Source organism: Euprymna scolopes, chromosome 17 (genome assembly GCF_053919585.1).
Source record: "Euprymna scolopes isolate OS-2025 chromosome 17, ASM5391958v1, whole genome shotgun sequence".
NCBI classification, from domain to species: Eukaryota; Metazoa; Mollusca; class Cephalopoda; order Sepiida; family Sepiolidae; genus Euprymna; species Euprymna scolopes.
In genome coordinates, this window is record NC_136498.1 from 110,065,322 (window position 1) to 110,091,769 (window position 26,448).

Here is a 26,448-nt window from a genome sequence, read left to right on the forward strand (position 1 = left end):
AAAAAAGAAAGAGGAGAGTCCAGAAATGAGAGAGAGAGAGAGAGTATGTGTGTGTGTGTGTGTGCACAGTCAGAGAGAGAGAGAGAGAGAGAGAGAGAGAGTGTGTGTGTGTGTGTGTGTGTGTGTGTGTGTGTGTGTGTGTGTGTGTGTGTGTGTGTGTGCACAGCCAGAGAAAGAGAGAGAGAATAAAAGAAAGAGAGAAAAAAGCTTCTTTCTTAGAACTGCACGCATGTGGAACTCTGTTCCGTCTGCCTGCTTCCCACCGGACTACAACTTGGATGTCTTCAAGTCCAATGTTAACAAATTCCTAATGAACCGCCCCCTTAAGTAAACACTTCATCAGATCTCCACACTAACGTAATGTACTTGCAATAACCCTTATCCCTGAGTGGCTTCCGAGCCTTGATAAGTGGTGATCACTGTGTAAAAAAAAAAAAAAAAAAAAAGTATCACTGAGAAAGAGAAAGGAGACAAGTGAGACAGAAAAGGTAGGAGAAAATAAAAAAGAAAGAAGAAAAATAGATTGAACAGAAGAGGGCGACAAAGATTGAGTCCTTAGTTAAACATCATCTTGGCCGCATCCAAACTAGATTATCGGTTAATATTTACAAAAAAAAAAAAAAAAAAAGAAAATGGTGGTTACTACAATGCTCCATTTCCATTAGCATCCGATACGATGTCATCCTTCTGTCATCGCCCATGGCCCATCGCAGTTATATACAGTCCGACACAAATAAATACACAAAGGGCAAACAAAAAGGCCACTTTCGTTGTATAATTGACAGCAGTAATAAAAACAAAAACGTCTTTATTTTGGCAAGGGGATAAAAAGGAGCAGCATGGGGAGGTAAGGGTAGTGCTGACACGTGGCCCCTAACTAGCCCCCTCCTCCCATATAGAAAAGTGAATGAAAAATTGTCTAAGCAGATCTTTATCCCATAGATCACAGTTAATCTGAATTTGTGTCTATAATCGGACATGTGTATTGCTTGGTGAGATGGATGGAGGGGGGGGGGACAAAATTGACCACAAGTTCCGGCAGTGTTACGAGGAGGACCGAGAGGAATGATGACACCATGCCCGGCCCTTCTGATATATCCTTTTGCCCTTCAATTTTCCTGCAACCTCCTTGTCAGATAAACAATACAGAAACTAAACAAAAAACGAAAATAAAAAAATAAAAAACTTCATTGTGAGGCGGACGATAGGATAATATGCGAGTAAGTGTGACATTGCTAATGAAAGAAAGATGACCATTTTTCTCAATTTGTAAGCACTTAAATAAAACGTATTAGTTTGATTGGATTCTGCTATGGACGACGAGTGCCAATGCCATCAGACTAATGGCGCTAACATAGTGTAAAGGAGAGGGGGTGAAAGTGCCACCAGTCATGTGTGTGTGTGTGTGTGTGAACAAAAAAGATAGAAAAAAAACCCCCAAAAAATCACAAAAAAGATGGCAAAAAAAACTGTCCATTCAAGAGAAGAGGCCACCACTAACTCTCCTCTTGCACTCCCCCTGATTAGCCTAGACAGACTGTTAACCCCCCACCCACCCAATTCAGCAAAGTGACAACCAAATATGGTGACAAATGACACTTTGACGATTCTTAATTGAGTTATCTACATGCGTCTCTCCTCTGCACCCTTCCTCAAAGTCCATTCGGACACAAACTAGTTAGGGGTAGGGGTCAGAGGCTTTGTGGTAAGGATGACAGTTTAAGATTAAAGAAGGAAGAGAATCTCTCCAGTTCAGCAACCTCCTCCCTCCCACCGCCGTTGAAGAAGCGCAGATAGACTGACTAAAGTGGGATTTCCTTAAAAGAAGAAGAAGAAAAAAAGCATTATGGATCCCCACCCCGTAGAAGACTTTTTTTTTTTTTTTTTTTTTTTTAAATGAGCCTCTTCCAACAAAAGTAATCAAGGATATTGCTGCAGAAAATGAAAAAGGGATTGGCTACGAAAGGAGGCATGCTCAATCTATCTTGGTTATGAAACTTAATTTTGAATTTGAGATTTCACACAATTTGACAAGCTGGACAAGCAGACATGGCAGTTTTTATATTTTGCACCAATAGCATGAGAAAGATGAAGGTGTGGACCAGCGATCGAGTTCAGGGAAAGCAACTCTTTGTCATAACAGACAATACATAACAGAATGAAAACGAACTGATTCTTAAGGTGCGTCCATTCAATTTGCGCATTTAGCGATCTAAAAAATTCTTCCAACTTAAGCGTAGCAAACTAACCAAATGTGCATTTAAGGTGTGTGTAAACCTCTAAAAATGTTATTGCATTCTTAAGCATAACAGACTGGCCAATACATAAACCAAGTGTGCAATTTAGATGAGTGTACACATCTTAAAATGCTATTTCTATCTTCAGCGTGACAGACCAACCAATGAACAGACCAAGTGTACAATTGAGATGTGTGTACACATCTAAAAATGCTATTTTTACCTTAAGCGTGACAGACTGACCTACACAGATGCTTCTATGCTTAGATAGGTCTAAAGTAAAGAGTGATCTTCAAAAATACCAACCATATAATCTTCTTCTTCTATCTTCTATAAATATAAAAGCGAAAATGTGTGTATGTATGTATGTGTGTTTGTGTGTCCGCTAAAAACTTTCGACAGAACAAAAATTAACAAACTTGGTATCATATTGAAGCTCCATCCTTCGCCCGAAAAATATCGAAAAATTGACCAAAAACGTTAATTTTTTTCACCCTGAAATCAACAATTTTCTACAGGGGGGGGGTCAACAAAAAACGTTCTCTCGGTTCTACGCATGCGTCAGATGACATCATGACCTGATTTAGTTTAAATAGTTGAAGAACTGACTAAATTTCATGTACGTCGTGTTAGCTCAATTGGTTAGAGCGTTGGGTCATTATCTAAACGTTTTGGGTTCAAATCGTGGTGTGAGATGTCTTTTTTTCCCCCGATTTTTTAAATTTAAATATTGAAGCAGGGTTATTTAAGCCATTTTTCATGTAACGTTCGTATTTTTTTTTTTTTTTTTGGTTTTAACGTTCGTTTTTCTGTTTTCTTTTTTGTTTTTGTTTTTCAGATTTTTACATTTAACATCGTTCGTTTGCCTTACGTTAGTTTTTTTTGCGTTTTTTGTTTTGATCAATGTGAGGGGAAACCCTTCATATCAGACAATTGCTATTCATTTGGACACTGCCAGAGTTCCCCCTTTTCGGGGGTAGCTGGTTTTCCCCCAACATTGTGGGGAAACACATACAGCAGAAAGTTTAATTGGCCTACAGTCAGACTTAAGTGCGTGATTTCATTTCGCTATCCGCTATGGCATAATGGTTGACATCACTAAATTTGAACGCTTTACACTTCCGGTCACGTCATGGCATAGCGGTAAGATGTCAGGTTTTCTTTTCCACCTTCACGTCGTGGGTTCAAGCCTGCGTGTGGGGTAATCTCAAAAGATATATATCTAGCAAAAGGAATCTCCATACTACTTTCGAACCGAATAGGGCCATCATAGCTCAGATCTGGTCAGAAAGGATTGGATATTTTATTAATTTTTTCATGGAAACAATTTCTTATGGTCATTCTCCAATAGTTTAATTCAACTGAACGTTTAGCAAAAAATTGCTGTTAATTAAAACCTGATATACAGTTGACGATCCTATTTCAAACTGAAGTGTGACAGACCGACCGACTGACTAACCAATAGGCAAAGAGTGGACTTATGTGTGTACCAAATCTAAAAAGCTACTTAAATACTCTCACATCAGACTCACTGATTTCATTTGGTTTTCACTTTTAGTGACACAAATTGAGACTTATATATTATTCTATTTTCATTTATTTTTTTTTTTTTTTGGAATCCTTTGAGATGAGGCTTCATAATTTGTGTATTCATCTTCATAGTTGTTGTTGTTTCATCACGTTTCGGCCATCTTATCCTCTGACCTTCTTCAGGTGGTTAACCTCGACGAGATAGGAACGCTAAGTTGTGGTTAACCATCTGAAGAAGGCCAGAGGATCAGTTGGCCAAAATGTGGTGAAACAACAACATTTATGAAAATGAAGATAACAGTCCACAAAAAATGAATCCACAAATTGAGGCATTACAGAGTGACAGACCAAGCCTCTTATAGAATTGCGAGGACCCATCAAAAATAGGACAGGTCAGTTAAATCTGAATGTTTAATAATGACGATGTTACTGCAAAAACAATAAGCTGTTCTCAGATTCATGCTCCGCATTTAGATACACCTACTGAGAAATGCTGACATATCCATGCTCGACATTTTCATACGCAATAAAAGTGCTCTCCTTAAGGGAACTGGTTTTCCCCACTTGTGTCATATCTTGCTGCTTCAGGAAAGCCGTAAACAAACTACCAAAATGTTTTTTATTTTAAACCGAAGCCTTAAAGACTAACAACAAAGTTTCTAAAAGATATGTGGACGCATCTTAAAAACGGGCTTAGGACTGGAGGCGGAGGGGGGGGGGATGAGGAGTTCAATTGTAATAAATTGTGTTGGAAAGAAACAAATTCCATTTCGTTATTTTTATTTCCTACTGCAGAATTTGGATCCAACGCTCTTCAAGATGGTAAAAAGAAAAGTCCCTTGATCCCATTAGCAACACAGAAGAATGAGATTTGGATTTGTGTATTCGCAACGACAATATTCACAAAGTTCCACTCTGAAACGGACTTAATTTTATAAAAAGATGTGTTCATGACCATAAACAACATCCATCATCAAATTAAAAGAACAGAAGGATTATCATCAGCGAACATCGATCATAGCATGGCATACAACTTTACAATGAGGGAAGGTGTTAAATGAAAAATAAATCAACACAGTACAAATTTCCTCTGAGTGTGTGCGCGCGTGTGTATATATATATATATATATATATATATATATATATATATATAGGGAAAATTATTTCCAACTGGCGTTTAGATAAAAATGCACTTTCGTAAATAATTGAATTCATTCAAAATGTATCACAAAAATAAATAACAATATACACCGATGAAGACTGAAGGATCGGTCGAAAATTATGTACACGTAAAAAAATGGTTTTTTAAATTTTTTTTCATAATATTATTTTGTATTCCTGCACGTCACCAATTGAAAACGAATAAAGAAAAGTTATAAGCTTTTATACTTTTCGTATTCCTTTTTATACATTTCCATTCATATATATATAGTTAAAAAAATAAATCAACACAGTAGAAATTCACTGTTTGTATGTGTGTGTATAGATATCTATAATATAAATTTCACTTGTCTGTTTAAATGTATGTATGTATGGTTGTATGTATGTTTGTATGCCTACCTTAAACTTTCGACAGCACCGACAGATTTTCACAAGATTGGTATCTTTTTGAAGCGCAACCCTTCGGATGATAAATATCGAAAAATTGGCTAAAAGTAATAATTCTTTCATCCTCAACTAGGTACTTTTCCACAAGGAGGGGGCCGCTTTTTCGCTAATATTTTCAAAAGTCTTCCCCTCTTTTTGATTGACGGGCCTTAATTGAAACCTTTGTCACTTCCGGTTTTGTGATGGACGCAACAGCAATGAAGTCACGTTTGATTTTTCACATTCTTTTCCTCCTTCGTGGTACAGGTTCTGAACCTGCCTGCCTACTGCCACTTTCTTTTTTTCTTTTTTTTTTTTTGTTCAACACACACCTCCAAACACCCAGGCTAGTTTTCTATATAAAAGGCAAAATGTGTGTGTGTGTGTGTGTGTGTGTGTGTGTGTGTGTGTGTGTGTGTGTGTGTGTGTGTGTGTGTGTGTGTGTGTGTGTGTTTGTATGTCTAGCAAAAACTTTCGATAGAGGCGACGGTGCCTGACAAAACTAGTATTGTTTTAAACCTCTGTCCTTCCAACGACAAATATCGAAAAATTTGCCCAAAACATTAATTCCTTTACCCTAAACTCAGCCGTTTTGTACAAGAAGGGAGCGATTTCTGCGCAGCCATTTTAGGAAGTCATTGTCGTCTTTTTAATTCACTATGATTTATTTCAACGCTCTTCACTTCCGGTAAGACCCTGGAGGCATCAGCTAAGACATCACATTTTTTTAACCTTTTTATCTCCTTTCGCACTACGGGTTCGGGCCTGCCTGCCTACTACCACTTCTTTTTTTTAATACCTCTGCCTACTGTTGTTTTGATCCCCCCCTCCAGCTACTACCACTTTTTTTTTCGGGATTCCTTACTACACCACCTACACACACCCAAGCACCCCCGCTACTGTTGTTTTTGACTCTCCCCTCCTGGGAGTCCTTACTACACCACCTAAACACACGGGCAACACTGGGCACCCCAACTAGTATATATATATAAGAAGCATAAATGAAAACTGTAAATGAAAATTTACATGTAAAATTTATTTTTCGGTAGAATACCTCAAAGATGATTAATAAATCCTTATTCCGGAGTTGCAAAGAATGCAAAATTCTTCTCTTCAGAGGAAAGAAAACAAAGCTATAAGTTTGTTGGTTTTAGCATTGTATGAAACTACATTATATGAAAGCAATCATATAATGCAAACAAAAAATAATTGTAGACTGTTTATAAAAATGAAAAACAAACTAAAGTAGGTAATTCCAATATATACTAGCAAAAGTACCCGTTGTTGACTGGGTTCAAAAACAGCCTACAGAAAATGGACTCTGATTTATGAAAGTATGATAGGTTATGAAAAGGAAGGATTGTAAAGAGATAGCTTCGAATTTGGGGGTATCAAAACCAAAGCAAAATATGATGAAAGTAAAAATAAAATAGATAAAACCCATAATTTATTATACCATACCTGTTCACACTGAAACACTTATCACAATATTCTGTGGATCTATATTAAAAAACCTTGGTAAACTTTGTGACATATTTCCATTCCATGGAGGTCAGGTGCGAACGAACACCCCATAATTTTATTATACCATATTTCTTCAAACTCAAGCATAATTATCAAAGTATACTTACAACACAGATAGATATGAAAAGTCTTTATTAAAGTTTGTGCCTATTTCCATTCTATGGAGGCCAGGCGTGAACGCAGACCCCACAATTTTATTATACCATCCCTATTTAAGTTAAAACATACTTATCAAAGTATTCTTATGTACATCTAACACATGTAAACGTTTTTTTTTTAAATTTTTAAATTTTTTATTTCCATACTTTGTGGACCAGGTGCGAACGCAGACCCCACAATTTTAATTAACCACCGTTCTGCCAGATCAAACATACCCATTCCTGTGTCTCGATACATCTACCATTATATATGATCAGTTTTCTATAATAGTCAACCTCTCCTATGAGCCTATTCGTGACCAGACACACACACACAAAGACATTCAACTTTATATTATAGAAGATATATATAAATTAGCAGGCCATCTGACATTGTCCGGTCATAAAATATGCATAAATATTGTATTTTAATTAATACAGACACTAAGGCATATGCATGCAAATACTTTTTTTTCTAAACAGTTCACATCATGTAAGTAAAAAATAAAATATTCAAACTGAGATCGAAACCAAAACCTAAAGACAATGAGGAAAGTACGATAACCATTAGACAAGCTTGACACAACATTTATTTTTCCAAAAATCTTATTTTTAATTTAAGTTAGATCCATGTCCAAGGAACCTATGTCTAAAATTTCAAGTGTTTAGACCCAACATTGTCGGAGAAGTTTGGTAGAGTTCTCAAAGGTCAAATCTTTGAACTTTGACCCCTTAAGAGCCAAATTTCTGGCTGAAAACCAATCACAAAGATTTTCCCAAATCCCAGTACCCTGTATATCAAATTTCGAGTCTGTAGACTTAAAATTGATAGAGTTATTGTGTAGGGAAATGTACACACACACAGAGAGACACGTTCACTTTTATATATATACTAGCATTTCAGCCTGGCGTTGCCCGGGTGTTTGGGTGTGTCTCTTGAACAAAAAAAAAAAAAAGTGGTAGTAGGAAGGCAGGCTCGAACCGGTACCGTGAAGGAGGAAAGAACAGGGTAAAAACCTAAAGTTTATGCTGTTACGACCACCGCCAAACCAGAAGCGACATTTTTTAAAATTAAGGCTAGACAATCAAAAGGAGAGGATTATTTTCAAAAATATCGGCGAAAAAAATGACCCCCCCCCCCCCCGTAGAAAAGTGCCTAGTTGAAGGTGAAGATATTAATGCTTTTAGCCAATTTTTCGATATTTGCCGGATGAAAGGTCGAACTTTAAAACGATACTGATCTGGGTAAAATCCGTTGTCTCTGTCGAAAGTTTTAGGCAGACATGCAAACATACATACATGCATACATATATACGTTTATATATTGGTAACTAAAAATTTTCGACCCAAACCGGCGAAAAAGCTTGCCATGTCTCTGAATACCCTTTATGTAAAATTTCAAATGTTTAGACCAGAAATTGTCTGAGTAATTTGGAAGAGCCCGCAGAGATCAATTTTTTTAAACTTTGACCCCTATTATGACCCCTTTACATTTATTGTTTTAGGCTCAAATCAAGGAACCTATATCTAAAATTTCAAGTGTTTAGACCCAAAATTGTCAGAGGAGCTTGGTAGAATTCTCAAAGGTCAAATCGTTGAACTTTGATCCCTTAACAGCCAAATTTCTGGCCGAAAACCGATCACATAGATATTCCCAAATCTCAGTACCCTGCATATCAAATTTCGAGTCTGTAGACATAAAATTGACAGAGCATAGGGAAATGTACACACACAGACAGACACATTCACTTTTATATATATATATATATATATATATATATATATATACTAGCAGTTCAGCCTGGCTTTGCTCAGGCCCTATGTACTGTTCATAACTTTTTGTGTGTGTATGTGTGTATGTATATATATATGTGTGTATATATCTATATATAAAAATGTAAAGTTGGTTCGTTCTAAACAAATAAAACCATGTTTATACGTTAACAATTTATTTGAAATTTTCAGACAACCCATTTTTAGAGTCGAGGTATGTTTTTAATTTATTAAAATAAATTTACCTAATTAAAATTAAAATATTAAATAAAATAAATATATTTATTTAATCGTTTCTGTGAATCTGTTCTGTTGATAAAACTGAACTTCCGGTTCGATTCATTTCACAGCCACGAATTGACGAAAGGTTTCATTTTCTGTTAACTCGATAAGTAAAAAAAAAACAAAAAAAAAACATATTTCATTTGTTTATCTTCCAAATTTTTTAATTTACACATCTTTTCTTTATTATATAAGGCCAAAAAAAAAAAAAAGTTTGTTGCTTGCTTTTGAGTTTTTTTTTTTTTTGTTTTTCTATATAAGATTACTCATGCAGAGAGTGATCCGTGCTGAAATAATGTTATTATTTAAAAAGTCATTCTTAACATGGGGAGGTAAGGATGTTTTGTACCTATTCTGTACTTTAACCTTACAATTGAATAAATAAATAAAAAAAACATATCGTAAAACGTTATTTAAACGTGGAAATATGATTTAAAAAATAGCACGGATCGCTGTCTGCATTAGCACCATTTTTATTTATTGCGGACTATTATTCTCATCTTTATTAGTTGTTGTTTCACGAATTTTCGGCCAACTATTCCTCTGGCCTTCATGAAAAGAAGTCCTTTTATAAATGTTCAGTAACTTTTTCCTTTTATTATTCTTAAAGAGTAAAACTTTTCTTATTCATGAAAGGAGTTAAGCCTACGTAAATAAATAAATGTTTGTACACGTGACAAATTATCAATAAATGGTTTAGTTACGTTTTTTAAAAAATGTTTGTAAAAGTGCGAAAGGCGACGTTGTTGTATACTCCCATGTTTAATTTCTATACTTATAGGTTTTTGGAATTTTTTTTCACTGGATTATTATTGATTGGACACTAATTAAACAGATTATTAAAAAAAAAAAAAAATGTAAAAAAGAAATCATTATTTCGACATTTGAAAGTGGTGTGCTCACTTTTTAGTTACAACGTTCTGATAAATCAGTCACCCATTTTGTAAGCAATAAAAACGCGGTATATCAAAACCATAGAAAATAAAAATAATGAGTCTCTACCGCATTTGTAAGTCAGAAATATATTTGTTTCTCAAAGAAAAAAAAATAGAGAGAACAGGACTTTTTTTATTGTTTTCATGAAAATAAAGTTTCGAGATTTTTAATTATTTTTTTTTTTTACTTATTTAGTCAGTTTGTGTTTTTTTTTTTTTAAATTGTTTTTGTGAAAGGTGAGTTTTTTTTCCAAACTTTTGTTTTGTTTCTTTTTAATTTTTTTAAAGTATTATAAATTTCACTAACATGCTGGAGAAATGTTTAATAATTTGATATTTTTTTAGATTAGGTCCACCTCCACAATTTTCCTTTCAATGACGACATTTATAGGTTTCCGAGTATGCTGAACACGCAAATTGCATTGAAATTTTGCGGAAATAAATAGTTGTATTATGCATTGTATTCTTCGGCGGCCATCTTTTTACGTGCACACGCGCCATAAACAAATACACACACGTAAAAAAGATGGCCGCCAAAGATTACAATGCATAATACAACTTTTTATATCTTGATAACTACTTATTTCTGCAAAATTTCGATGCGATTTTCGTATTCAGCATAGTCGAAAACCATTTCAAGTCGTCATTTAAAAGAAAATTGAGGAGGTGGGTGGACCTAATCTAAAAATTTACCAATAATTTTTAATCCCGTACGCCTCCCGATACATTCCTTCGTCAACATGCGACCATTTTATATCTCCCGAAGACACTTCCGTATTTAGAAAATAAATAAATAAATAAAAAGTGACCGATTTACCAGAACGTGGTAACTAAAAAGTGAGTATCCCTTTCAAATGTTGAAATGATTTTTTTTTTTTTTTTTTTAATTTTTTTTCATAATCTGGTTAGTGTTCAATCAATAATAATCCAGTGAAAAAATTTCAAAAAACCTATCAGTATAGAAACTCCACCACGTAAGTAAATAAATAAAAAATGTTATGTGCGCATGCGTTAGCCTTGACTAGGGGGGTACTAAGGGAACGACCATTAAATAATTCTGCGGGTCGCCATGGAACTCAACGCCCAAGGAGTATCAAAATAGTTTTCATGATCTGAAGAAATTTTTTTTTTCCGAAAAGTGGGTGATCACTTTTCCATCTAAATTTAACTTAAAATGAGCACCCACTTTCTGGCCACCTGAGGAAGGGGCATTTATTTTCGTGTTTATTGGCTTAAAGGTTTTTTTGACAAGGCAGTTTGGTACGCGAATGCATATTTAACAGTTTTCGTTTATGCTCACGCATAGCATAAACAAAGGCTACGTCTGTGAAATGGAAAATAGTCCCAGAGTTGCAAAAGAAATCAAACAAAAAGACTTTTAAGCCAAGAAACACACAGAAAGAAAAAAAAAATAGCATCCATTTTTTTTCTATCGAATTCATTTGCTGTTTTTATTGAAAACTATTTTCCCCCGGATTTTTTATATAATTTTCCATTAAGGGCTGTGCGTCTCACGTTCGTAAATAACAAATTTTTTTTTGTAGATTTTGGTGTGCTAAAAACGAATCTGCAAACCGTTTCCGTCACAAAAAAATAGTTTTTATGATATGAAGAAATTACTTTTTCGAAAAAGTGGCGATCACTTTTCCATGTAAATTTAACTTAAAATGAGCACCCACTTTCTAGCCACCTGAGAGAGGGGGGATTTTTTCCCATGTTTATTGGCTAAACAGCTTTCGTTTATGCTTACGCATAGCGTAAACGAAGGCTACGGCTGTTAAATGGAAAATAGTCCCAGAGTTCAGGGGTTATTACCATGCAAAAGAAATCAAACAAAAAACTTTTTAGCCAAGAAACAGAAAAATGCCCCTCTCTCAGGTGGCCAGAAAGTGGGTGCTCATTCTAAGTTAAATTTACATTGAAAAGTGATCACCCACTTTTCGAAAAAGTAATTTCATGAATGTCATGAAAACTTTTTTTTTGCTACGTAAACGGTTTGCAGATTCGTTTTTAGCACCCCGAAATCTACAATAAAATATTTCGTTATATATGAACGTGAAACGGGCCTTAAAGTAAAATAATACCAGATTTTTTTGAGCAGATTTGCCGTTTTGTTGTACAAATATCCTCAAACCAGGTAATCACTAAAAGGGATTTTTAAAAGTCGTCACCTGTATCGAGCAAAAGTTTCAAACCACCGATTATATGCCAGCCTACATCATGGTAACATATATTGAGTGAGTTCCTAACAGTATTTTTAGTTTAAACTCATTTTCCCAAAATTTCCCCAAACTTAACATGTTCGATACAGTCTGCCGCCATTTGTATTTTTCAGATATACCGATAAACATTGAATGTTTTTGAACCGATTATACATTACATAAAAACACTAAAATCTTATCCAGTTAGGTAGAACACTTACTTTTCTTGCCTTTGATAACATTTATTTGTTATATATTTATTTTTTGACAACTTCTTTGTATCTGTGTTTAGTAATATAAACCCTTTTCATTTAATGTAACGTTTAGTCGGCTCGAAAAACAGTGTTTATTGGTGTATTTGAAAGCTACAAATGGTGGTGGACACTGTTGATTACTTTAAGTTAGAGAAAGTGAGTTAAAACTAAAAAAACTATACAAAATACTGTCAGAAACCTATCCATTATGCCAGCCTATGTCATGGTAACATATGTTCGGTGAGTTTCAGACACTGTTTTGTATAGTTTTTAGTTTTCAACTTACTTTCCCAAACTTAATGTATTCAACAGAATTCGCGACCATTTCTGTTTTTTGAGCCAATTAAGCATTTTACATTACATAAAAACACTAAACAATTATCCAATTAGGTAGAAATGTAAATTACCTTACCTTTGCTTTCATTTATTTGTTTTTGGACGACTTTTTCGAATCTGTGTATAGTAACCCCCCTCCCCCCACCATCAACCAAATATTAATTACGAAATCACATTTTTTAAAACAACAAAAAAAAAAAAAAGCATTTAGCGTTTCAACATTTTTGCTACGTTCGGCTTCATCCACTGATTGTTGGTCAAGTCCAAAACATGAATGATTGACAGAAACTCTCGAGGATCCAGATCAAATTCTGCAAGAGTACCATTTTTTTCAGTTTCGCCTTCTTTTTCACTTTTTGCAGTGGATTGCTGTACTAATATAAGAAACATGCATTTTCTCTTTTATTAAATTTTTCCATTACACCAAATTGAGCCACTGCAACGCGTGGCAGGGTACAGCTAGTGTATATATATATATATATATATATATATATATTAAAGAATTTTACTGATGTCCAGGTAACCTAAATCTAAAATTTCAAGTCTTTAGACCCAAAATTGATGGAGGAGTTTGCAAAGGTCAACTTTTTCAACTCTGACCTCTTGGCAGACAAATGTTCGCCCAAAAACTGATTAAAAAGCTTGCTACATGTCTGAATACCCTTTATGTAAAATTTCAAATGTTTACACCTAAAATTCTCTGAATAATTTTCTTGAGACCACAAAGGTCAAATCTTTTGAACTTTGACCCCTTGGTAGACAAATTTTCGGCCAAAAACAGATTAAAAAGCTTGCCATATATCTGATTACACTTTATGTAACATTTCAAATGTTTAGACCCAAAATTGGCTGAGTAATTTGGTAGAGACCGCAGAGGTTAAATTATTTTAAACTTTGACCTCAATTTTGACTTCTTTTTAGATTTATTGTTTTGGGCTCAAATCAAATTAAAAAGTTTGATCCATGTCCAAGTAACCTACATCTAAAATTTCAAGTGTTTCAACCCAAAATTGGCAGAGGAGTTTGGTAGAGTTTTCAAAGGTCAAATCGTTGAACTTTGACCCCTTGACAGCCAAATTTCTGTCAGAAAACCGATTAAAAAGATTTTCCCAAATCTCAGTACCCCTTACGCCAAATCTCGAGTCTGTAGACTGAAAATTGACAGAGTAGTTTGGTAGGGAAACGTACATACACAGACACGCACACACACATAGACAATTTCACTTATATATATATATATATATATATATATATATATATATATATATATATATATATATATATATATATATATATATATAACATAGATATATACATTTATACGCTCGACGTATATACAAAAAAGATAATACAAAAAAATTGAAAAAATAAAAAAGGTATGACAAAACAGAAGCTTTCTATTGTCTTTAACAATGTCTGTTTATAAAAAACTTTTGATTATTTTTAGAAAAATAGTAAAAAAATAGAGTTCAAGTTCCTAGGAATACTAACTAATTTCAACAAATCGCAGACTTAGCACTTGCATAAGCCAACTTTGGTTTAGAAAATCCACAATCACAAAAGGGATGAAACTATACTACGATGGAAAAAAAAAAAAAATTAACTTCAATTGTTAAATAGAAAACGTGGATCATCCTCTGTTTACCATGTAGCTGTTTCATAGATTTAGATAAACAGGACAGCGGGTAAGTTCACGGCTCTCTAGTGAAAAATACCACTTCCCCAACATATACATATTTCCCAATAGCGACATTTTATTTTTAGAAGACAGATTTATCGTGTTAATATAGAAGAGATGTTGTTAGTCTTTCTCCGCTCCATCAAATTTAGTATCAGTACACGCTTATCGTAAACTATTCTCATAAGAAATCATGAACGGTGCTTGCCTGATCTATGGTTCTGCTTTGTTAGATTTTCACAGCAAGAACTCATCTAACTGCCACCACTGTAAAGAACTTACTTTTCTTCATCCATGTGCCCAACATGAAGTGGAATTTCTATGAACAGAGATCATTTCCAAGAACATTTCATCTGTGGAACATGTTGCCACAAGATTGCTTTCCTGAGGGCTACAACATGGTCATCATTGAATCTAATATCAGTACACACTTATCATAAACTATTCTCATAAGTAGCAAATGTAGTTGGATTGTAGAAAGGATTGGGAATTTTATTAATGATCCCATGGTTGGCATTTTGGTGGGGAAATGGTCATCCTATATAAAGAAAAATAATAAAGCAATAAGTCAACTGATCTTCTCCGAAAATACAAAACATCTCTCCCTTCACACATACACAAAAGGAAAACGATCCCTACAAATCAAAGTAAACGCCAATTAATTTATTAAAATAAAATGGAAAAAAAAAAAAAGATTTAAAAAAATAAGAAAACCTGTGACTCATTCTTTTCATACGAAGCAACAAAATTATTTTTTATTGTTGAACGGCTTTTTTCTTTTCCCAGTCATTACTTGATATGAGCTCCCCTTTGGAATTGGGAATTATGACTTTTCTGTCCCCCCCCCCCCACCAACCAACCTGCATAGTGCATTCCTTTGAATTAGCTTCTGACAATGCCAGCGAGCAACAAATGGCTGAAACTGATCTGTTTTAAAATAAAATTAAAAACACATTTCCATTATAACAATATGCAACGATTGTAGATTAAAAGAAAAAAAAAATGTCGATGGTAAAAACTTAAAAGAAAAACTCAAAATTAAATTCCCACAGCTTGACAATTTTGTTAACGTTTACAAATTGTAAAGAGAAATAAAAGTTCATTGATTTGTGGCTAAGTGGAGAGATATACAATCGTTTTCCACAATAGCCTACACACATCAAGGCAGCTATCAACAGGATGATGGTGCTAGTTGTCTTGGTGTGGGCTGTGATGTACATCTGGTGTGTGTGTGTACGTACGTACTCTGAATATCATTGGATATCAGACAAATGTAGTATATTTGCTTTTTGACAATTTCATAAGTTCCAAATCTCAGCGATTAATGATCAGAATTTAACAAATGAAGGCTCGTTGGAAAGCTAATGACCCGAATTGTGTAGTGAGCTATGTGACATTTGGCCTTAAGGTCGCACATTAAGGAGATCATCCATCATCCACAGCCTATTTTTGGCACTTTTTTACAGCCATAAAATGTTTCAATCATAGTCATTTGTGTTCCTAGTTTTGCATATGAATTACAAAATATCTGATATCTCCTCCTCTTTGGTTTTCATACATAAAGTAAATTTCACAGTGTATAAGGATTATTTGATACTGGATATAATAATAATTGTACCCCATTTCCAAAAGAGGGGAGTTATAACATATGAGAAATATTTGGAATCAAGTCTCCCCTTTCTGTTATTTCAGATCATTTGAAACCATAGCAGCAAGTTTCTGTTTCTCCTTCGTTAAGGCCAGAGGTTTTGGGGATATACATATATATATATATATATATATATATATATATATATATATATATATATATATATATATAAATTCAGCATACCAATGTATAATAAACACTTACAAGCCTCCACCCCTTGGGAAAACTTCAAACTAACGAAAATCGCCATTTTTACACATTTGAAAATAATTTCTGACGAGGACGCATCAGACCGTCTGAAACGTACGTAAACGATTTCAATGACTTAAAAACATTATTACAATGATCCAAACATAATTCTCAATGAAAAACCAAGACACGGAATAATAAAATAATGTTAAAAAATACACATTGTTGGTGACTACTCCCTTATTTAAAAAAAAAAAAAAAAAAAAATATATATATATATATATATATATATATATATATATATATATATATATATATATATATGTATGTATGGGATGAAGGGGGAGAGAAACAGATGGGTAAAACCCCTTCTCCAAGTCAATTATTTACAAAGAGAAAAAAGGGGGGAAAGATATGTTGGTAAACTGCAGAAAGAAGTAGAGAAATTCCTGCATCCACATTTTCTGAAATAGTAGGAATTCAGGCTGCATGTACATGCATTTTGACTCAAGAGGCTATTAAGAAAAAAAAAAAAAAAAAAAGAAAAGAAAAAAAAAGAAAAGAAAAAAAAAGAAAAGAGAAAAAAAGAAAAGAAAAAAAAGAAAAAGAAAGCGATAAAAAAAAGGCAGAGAAAAAAAAAAGAGTACAAAGGAATGGAGTCGGATAGTTTTAATATGTGACAGACCAGGGAAATAGCCGTCTCATAATTACGCATGGCAGACCAACATAAAATGATATTTCAAAGTTAAACTTGACCAAAGACAATCTCATTCTTTTAAATCGCCTCAAAAACTTGATTCAATTGAAGGCAAATTTTCGTCCCATACGGCCATTGTAACAATCGACTCACACCAATTTCCATAAAGCCTTTTTTTTTTTTATTTGTTTCTTTTTGAGATATGAAGATATATTGGGAGGGGGAGGGAGAAAAAAGAAAAATGCCTTCATATGCAAAGATAAAAGGACGCTCTCCTCCACCCACCCACCCAAAAAAAGGAAGAGGATAAATAAAAGATGAAGGAGAAAATGGTGAATACAAAAACATAAAGAAAAAGGAAAATGAATAGAGATGAATCGAGTGAGGATGAAGACGGGTAACATCAAATTGAACAATGACATAATATGATTTACATATCCCCCCCCCCCCGCAAGAAATGAAACAGATTAGAACAAAGACGATTGTGCAACAACCGTTCCATTCACATTCAAAACCAATCTATCTATATATCTATAAAAGTGAACGTGTGTGTGTGTGTGTGTGTGTGTGTGTACATTTTCCTACGCAATAACTCACTCAATTTTCAGTCTACAGACTCGAAATTTGATATACAGGGTACTGAGATTTGCGAAAATTTCCGTAATCCGTTAGCAGCCAGAAATTTGGCTGTTAAGGGGTCAAAGTTCAAAGATTTGACCTTTGAGAACTCTACCAAACTCCTCCGACAATTTTCGGTCAAAACACTTGAAATTTTAGATATAGGTTCCTTAGACATGGATCTAACTTAATAACTTGATTTGAGCCCAAAACAATAAATGTTAAAGGGGTCATAATAGGGTCAAAGTTAAAAAAATTGACCGTATTGTTTTTTTTTTTTGTTGCTCAGCATACACCTCCAAACACCCGGTCAACGCCGAGCTGAAATGCTAGTATATATATAAAAGTGAACGTGTCTGTGTACATTTCCCTATGCAATAACTCCCTCAATTTTCAGTCTACAGACTCGAAATTTGATATACAGTGTACTGAGATTTGGGAAAATCTATGTGATCGGTTTTCGGCCAGAAATTTGGCTGTTAAGGGGTCAAAGTTCAACAATTTGACCTTGAGAACTCTACCAAACTCCTCCGACAATTTTCGGTCTAAACACTTGAAATTTTAGATAGAGGTTCCTTGGACATGGATCTAACTTAATAACTTGATTTGAGCCCAAAACAATAAATGTTAAGGGATCATAATAGGGGTCAAAGTTAAAAACATTTACTGCTTTTTTTTATTTATTTATTTTTTTTGCTCAACATACACTTCCAAACACCCGGGCAACGCTAGTAAAACATAATAAAAAAAAAAAAGACTTACATACAAAAGATCTGATTGTGTGCATATCTACATTAAGGTATATAAAGACCAACTGGCTGCCCGGCATTGCCCAGTCATAAAATATGCTTAAACATTTGTTAATTTATGCAAATTTCATTTTTATTATTATTTCTGTATCATTTATTATATATTATATTGTACCCAATATATAGCAGTGATTTCACAAATAAAAAAAATTGACTTGGGTGCCATTAGCTAGAATCAAAACCAAAACATATAGCACTCCAGCCTTAGTCATTACTGTTTGAGCTATCGTCAGGTGGATAAGAAATAGTAAAAAAATGAACCAACTTTAACGTATGAATGTATATATTTGCGCATGCGTTCAAATAACATGTTTAGTCAACTCATGTCTGCCAACTTCCAATATTTTTTTTCAATTTTGACCTCTTCGTAGCTATTTTTACTAGTTAAAAACCCATTAAAGAATGCAATCATTTCACCTGCCTCGCACTGTTCTGCAACATTGCATTTCAGAAGAGATGCAGTTTGAAAAAATTGAGACATCCAGACATAATTTTATAAATTAGCTTCGTCACCTTCAAAGACAAGAAACAGATGTATATATAGGCAAAAGCCTAACGAATCCTCACATTATTCAAAAATAAAAGATACTTAAAAATGGATAAAAACACAAAAATGTAATATATATATATATATATATATATATATATATATATATATATATATATATATATACACACACACACTAGCATGGGTGCCCGGCGTTGCCCGGGTATTTGGAGATGTATGTTGAGCAAAAAAAAAAAAAAAAAAAAAAAAAAAAAAAGTGGTAAATTTTTTAAACTTTGGCCCCCTATTATGATCCCTTAAAATTTATTGTTTTGGGCTCAAATTAAGTTATTAAGTTAGATCCATGTCCAATGAACATATATCTAAAATTTCAAGTGTTTAGACCGAAAATTGTCGGAGGAGTTTGGTAGAGTTCTCAAAGATCAAATCGTTGAACTTTGACCCCTTAAGCGCCAAGTTTCTGGCCGAAAACCGATCACATCGATTTTCCCAAATCTCAGTACCCTGTATATCAAATTTCGAGTTTGTAGACTTAAAATTGAGAGAGTTATTGCATAGGGAAATGTGGACACACAGACACTTTCACAGATATATATATATATATATATATTAGTGTTGGGACAATGAATCGGAATTGGGAAAAATCAACAAATTTGGGGTTATCGGAATCAGTATCGAAAAAATTGGTGTTTATTTTCCAATGCCAAAACGATTCTTTTAATTGTCTTTTTTTATTTGATTTTATTTAAAACAAAATCCTCCATTGCTAGTAATAATGCTAAAATAATAAATATTTATTGATTTTAAAATGCCAGTAAAGCTAAAATCTATAGATCATCCTCCACAAATATGTTTTTTACATTTGAGAAAATATCTGCACATTTAACGTGTGTTTTTTTTTTTTTTGTTTTTTTTTGTTTGTTTTTTTGCAGAAATCGGGGAGAATAACAACTCTATAGTTAAATATTTAGAGATTTATAAAGAATCGGAATTGGTTATTTAGTACAAAATCGGGAAAAATATAGAAATCGTCCCATCACTTATATATATGGTTCTCCATCTGGTACTGACCAGGCACAATGTTGCTTAACTTTGGTGATGTAATGAAAACAAGTGTGTGCCAACATGATTATGCCAGGAAAAGAGACAAATACAAATTTGCTAAATAAAATATCCCAAAACAATTATCATCCTTACTTATTGAACAACCATACGATACTACGTTCTTACATAGTAATTAGTGATTGGACGATTCCAATATTTTTCCTAATATTGATGCAATTACTGATTGCGTACTAAATTACAGATTCTTGATAAATATTTTTAAATGTTTAAATATAAAGTCGTTATTTTTCCCGATTACTATAAAAACACACGGGGGGGGTATAGATTTTAGTTTTATTGGTAGTTTAAAATCAATAAACCGTTATTGTTTTATTATTACTACCAGCAGTGGAAGATTTTGTTTTTAAATAAAAACCAAAAAAGATAACAAAAGGAATCGTTTTAGGTATCGAAAAATAGGCACAAATTTTTCCGATTCCGATACCTCAAAAAGTTCCGATTCCAATCTGATTAACCGTCCCAACACTAATAGTAATGCAAAGAATAAACTTACAATCTTTCCAAAAGTTTATCCCTGACAAAAAACTTGCTAGGCTGCATATTTAGATTAATTACATAACATCGAAAGTTACTTTTTTGTAGATTTTAAAATTGGTGTTTTTGGGGCACTTACGCAACTTTGCAAAAAACTCAGAGCCAACGGCAAAGAACAATCTTTCAAAAACTTCTTTTTTTACATATTATGGTGATATCAGTTATTCAGTGTTTTCACTATTAAAATAATTGAAAGAACATATTTCCAACAACATATTGTCTAAAGACTTTTTTCCTCTCAAAACAAATCCATAAAAAAACTTCTATGAATTCACTTCCGCTTGGATTGCAGAAAGGATTGTGAATTTTATTAACGATTTCATTTGTGCATTTTTTAGGGGGAGAGGAGTTGTCATCCTTTATTCATCATATCGTTTGATCATTATATTAATTTATTGTAATTATTTAATTTAATACTGTCAAGGGCAGAACACACAGACGATGAAGTTGATTGCAGGATAGTCAAGGCTAGTGCTGCTTTTGGATGTCTTAGAATCACTGTGTGGGGAGTGTGGAATGACAATTCCTGCCTGTCATGTTGATTATTTTTGTTTTACGGCATATCAACCCTTTTCAGGTTATTTAATGCCAAATCAAATAATTGTGAAGAAAAATTTTTTTATAGAATATATTTGTTTTTTTCAAGTCGGTTTCTATTTCATTCATAGTTGAGACCCTAACAATAACTACCACTCCGGGTCAGAGTAGACCTAGAAGCAATGGCAATTAAAGGGTGGCTCCACAGTCCAATCTTCCCAAAGCCTGTAAGCTGGGGCCTCACTATCGGATATAGTTTAAGGTCATATCCAGGACCTACCTGTCAGGAGATTCAAACCCAACCACAAAGCTACCTTTGTCTCCATTTGCTAAGCCAGGCCACCAAACAATTGTCACAAGAATGAAAGGAATTAAGAACTAATAAACCAGGGCTCTATGGGCAAATTTATCTTTAGTTGACCTTTGACAACTAAATATTTTCGTTTACTGGTCAAATTACTAGCCAAATCCACATGATTTTTAGAATATGACATCTTCGTTTTGTGACGAGTACGTACATCATAAAGATTTTTCTGTCGTTTTTTAACAAGTGTAATTATAAATATACAACAAATTTTGTTAATACTTGAAGGTATAAACATTCTAGTTTCTTCAGATGTTTTTTTAAACAGCCTTCGTTAAAAAAAAAAAAAAGAAGAGTATTTTGTTCTATTAAACTTTTATTGTTTAAATAATTTAACTTTGTTCATTTTATATTTAAAAAAAAAAAAAGCTGAAAAGATATTTTTCATTCAGTAGTGAGCTTTGGAAGATTGTCAGTGAAAAAAATACACTCGCCAAAAGATAAGCGTTTCATTATTTCTAGTCGCCACTTTAAAAAAATCACTCGCAAATGTGACTGTTTCACTCGCAATGTAGAGCCCTGTAAACGCTCAATTCAGATGCAGACATTAGACAATCCAGAGTGTTCAAACGACAGAAGTCATGAATAAATAATAAACAAAAGTTAGTTGATTACCTCTTTGTTTATACTTCCCAGACCGTGCCTATTCTTAATTATTCTTAAAAGGGCTTGATAATTATAATTTAACAATTCTTTTATACCTACAGACATTATAATTTGATAATATATATAATACTGACCCAACAGGTCACATATGATCTTGTATATTAATAAACGTTTTTATTTGTTCCGATTTCACAATTCCTGTATATCACAGACCAAGTCATCTACCAATTATAGAACCCCTGTGTTCCTAGAATCGTCCCTATGTACTTGCCTCCCCACAAGGGCAAAGTTAGACACAAGGTCGGTTTTTAATGCGGAGAAAATCCAGCTCCTCAAAAAGTAGCATTCTAGATTAAAACAAAAATAAAAATTGCCTCAGTCTAGAATGATTTCTCCTTCACTGACCGACATAAAAGAGGGGCTGTAGAATCCGAACAGATACAACACTTTTTTCACAGAATTGTTCATCACACATAAGATCGAGATTATACTCGAGATTAAACAACGGTATCATCGAATCCACAATGCAAACATCGATTTGTAACGTTTTGTCCTTATTGCCACAACCAATCAAAATTTAAACATTTATCTAATTAAATCAAAATAAAATTTATTTCAAATGTTGGAGGGTTAAACTAAAGGGATTTCTACACCTGAAATCTCAATTGTAGCTTGAGGGAAAATAGGAATTATATTTGAAGATAATGCAGAAAATTGTAAATGTAATTTAGTATATATATATATATATATATATATATATATATATATATATATATATATAATATAATATAAAAATATAACACGGAAATTACATAATTGTTGATGCAATAATTTATTTCAACCTTATGGTATTTTCAAGCATCTAAACTAGACAATTACATTTACCACATTGAGCTCTCATACCCGGATTTCCTCCTGGAATTATTCCATTATAACACTAATATATATATATATATATATATATATATATATATATATATATATATATATATAAATAAATAAGCTGGCTATTTTCTTCTCTTCTGAGGAGAAGCATTAAGGTTCTAAATGCCATGACTTAAAGAGGTATTTTTCCTTATTGATTTAAGTTAAGTTTTATTTAACTTTGAATTGTTATCCTTTATTTCTTTTATATATATATATATATATATATATATATATATATATATATGCACACACACACGAGTAGAACGACCCGAATTAAATGAGGATCAACAAATGTTCCACACTTATTGTCAACGAAATCGATGAAATTTTTCAATCAAATCGATTGATTGTTTGCTCTAATCAAGGACCCATCAGGATGAATCTCATATGCCTCCTTGCAGTAACTTAGTCCACAATATATTGTAAACTACATTGCACTGTAGAGAACCTACCGTTGAGTTTATAAAATATTTTTATATAATGGCTGGAATTAAAGTTTAAAATGCAAACGTCAATTATCATGGTTCAATTGTGCTCTAGAACAGAAACATTCATTTTGAATGCACCTCCGTCTTATCAAAGAACCTGCTGCTTTATATGCTGAGCCCTTCTGCTTGAGCGGTGATAAAACTTCTCAAATGCACGTGATGTTAGGCTGTATGAGAGTGTTAACTTTGGTCAAAATTGAACTGTTTCTTCTGTCATCAGATTTGTTCAATTATCGATTTTTTATACTTATCAGAAGCATGCCAATACAAAAACTAACTAAGAACACCCCCAGACACATTAAATACATTAGTGTGAAATTTCCTACAAATTAACTTTGCCATTTCAGAGTCCATAGGGAACGAACTCACAGACACAAAGTGCCTTTTATATATATACTAGTAGGGAGACCAAACGTTGCCCGGGATTGAATCTTGGTCAACAAATGTTTCACACTTCGATATTTAATTGTCATCAAATATAGCATCATTAAAGTCTTGATAATCGCTCAAAAATAGAAAATAAATCTTGGTACCCGCAAAATAAATTTTTTATTTTTAGGGCCGTTATTTTTGTCATTAAAATCGGTAAAATCGACCATTTTTCAATCAAATCGATTGATCGCCTACTCTAGTTGGGAACCCATCATGGTGCACCAGGAAAAAGCTTTACATGCTTCCCCACAGTGACTTAGTTCACAATACATTGTAGCTTGCATTGCACTGTAGAGAACCTACTCTTGATTTCATACAATTATTTTTATATATATAATGGTTTGAATTAAAGTTTAAAATGCAAAAGTCAAATATCATGGTTCAGTTCTGCTCTAAACAGAAACATTCATTTCGAACACACCGCTGTCATATTGTTGATTTTATATGTCTGACCTTACTGCTTGTGTGGTAATAAGGTGTTTAAGTTAAGTTTTAAATGCTAAAGTCAAGTATCATGATGCAATTGTGTTTTAAACAGAAACATAAATTTTGAATGCGCCCCTGTCATATCAAAGAATCTAAAGTTGGTTTTATATGTCGGGCCTTTCGGCTTATGTGGTAATAAAACTTCTCAAATATACTTGTGATGTTAGGCTGTGTAAGGTGTTAACTTTGGTCAAAATCGCCTGTTCCTTTTTTCATCAGATTATTTTGATTATTGATACTTATCGAAGGCATTCTGATGCAAAACCTATCTAAGAACACTGCCAGGCACATAAAGTACCTCCATGTGAAATTTCATAAAAATTGGCCCAGTCGTTTTCTAGCCCATAGGGAACGAACTCACAGACACACAAATTCCTTTTATAGAATAGTAGATAGATAGATAGATAGATAGATAGACTATTGAATAATTTTACTAAGACATATAGTAAAGAATGATATGCAAACAGAAAACGGTAAATATACAAAACATGAACACATAAAATTATGTAAAGAGTATTCTGTTGAAAGTTGCACATACTCCACCCCAACAGCTTCCTCACAACTTCCTTGTTGGGGTGGAGTACGTGCTTATGATAACTGTCTAGGGCTTGTGTCAGAATGTAGTCACCCATTGACCAACATCAAACGTAATAGTGAAAATGGAAGAAGAGACAAAAACCGCAAGTATTTGACTTTATAAGCCGGCTCACTTGACCCCCTAAGGGAGCAATAATTGGCTTTACATATTGTCACATCCATGCAACCCTTACAGGGACAGTTGACGACAACCACACAGATAAATCTATGAGTTTCTTATCAATCCCATCAACAAGTTGCGTGTAAGCATCGTCATGGTAATGATGTCCAGGAGAGGAAATCCCTACCACCTTTCATTATTTTTGTTCTCTTCCTAAAAGAATTTAAAAAAAGAGAAATAGAAAAAAAAAAAGAAAGAAAGAAAAAAGAAAAATATGAAGAAATATCAGGGAGAGTTAATTACACACGCCGACCACCATTTCGAGGAAACTTTGGCACAAGATAAATGTTTTCTATAATCCGTCAAAGAGAATGTTTTGAAATGGTGCACGCCTTGTTTGAAAACCGACAACCAAAATCTCTCTCTACAATTGTTTTCTTCCCAGTTCCGGGTTTAAAAAGTTGACTCCAGACAAACGAGTTTAAGCATTTTCCAGTATTAGAGTCGATATCCGGTTTCCAAACCCAAAACGAAACTAGTTCCATCTAATTATGTGCAAAGACACAACACTAAAGTCTGATCATCGTTTCTCTTGCTTTAGACATTGTTTTGTTTTTTGTTTTGTTTTTTTTTTTTTGGGGGGGGGGGTATCAGACATGATGAATGGAACTCACATGAACTTCCAGAGCAGAAATCTTCATCTGCATCTCCAATGAAAAGTGAACAAATAACTAAGTCATCTTCTGACAAGGTGGAATCAGAACATTATTAAAGGTCGAAAAATTATTTATGATCATGGAAATTTTTAATTTTAGAAATTCTATACATAGGGCATTAATTTAGGTGTTGGAGCCGGAATTAGAGTAAGAGGGTTTAAAATTTTAAAAAATGGTAGTTACAATTGGCTGACTTCTAATATTTTTGCAAAAAATTGGTCCCTAAAAAGAATGCAAACAGAAAAAAAAAAGTTTAGAAAAAAAAAAAAAAAAAAAAATTTAGTTGTTAGTTTTTTTGTTTTTTTTTAATGGAAATCACTCTGGACACGGCATGAACCTATTTGATGTACAGAGCTAAATTGGCTAAAAACATTAATTCCTTCACTCTCAATTGGACACTTTTCTACAAGGGGGGGGTCGCTTTTTTTTTCGCTAATATTTTCAAAAGTCATCCCCTCTTTTCGATTGACTAGCCTTAATTTAAACCTTCGCCACTTTCAGTTTGGTGAGGGACGCAATGGTAAAGACGTCACTTTTTTTTTTCGCATTCTTTTCCTCCTTCCCATTACGGGTTCAAGCCTGGCTGCCTACTA

General features: G+C 33.5%; 1 protein-coding gene across 2 annotated transcripts in view; it reads right to left on the reverse strand.

Annotated features, from left to right (window-relative positions):
• The window catches only part of LOC145296875 (E3 ubiquitin-protein ligase RNF220-like), a 349,495-nt gene that overhangs the window by 129,875 nt on the left and 193,172 nt on the right, over positions 1-26,448 (reverse strand). The gene's annotated exons all lie outside the window — the stretch shown is intronic.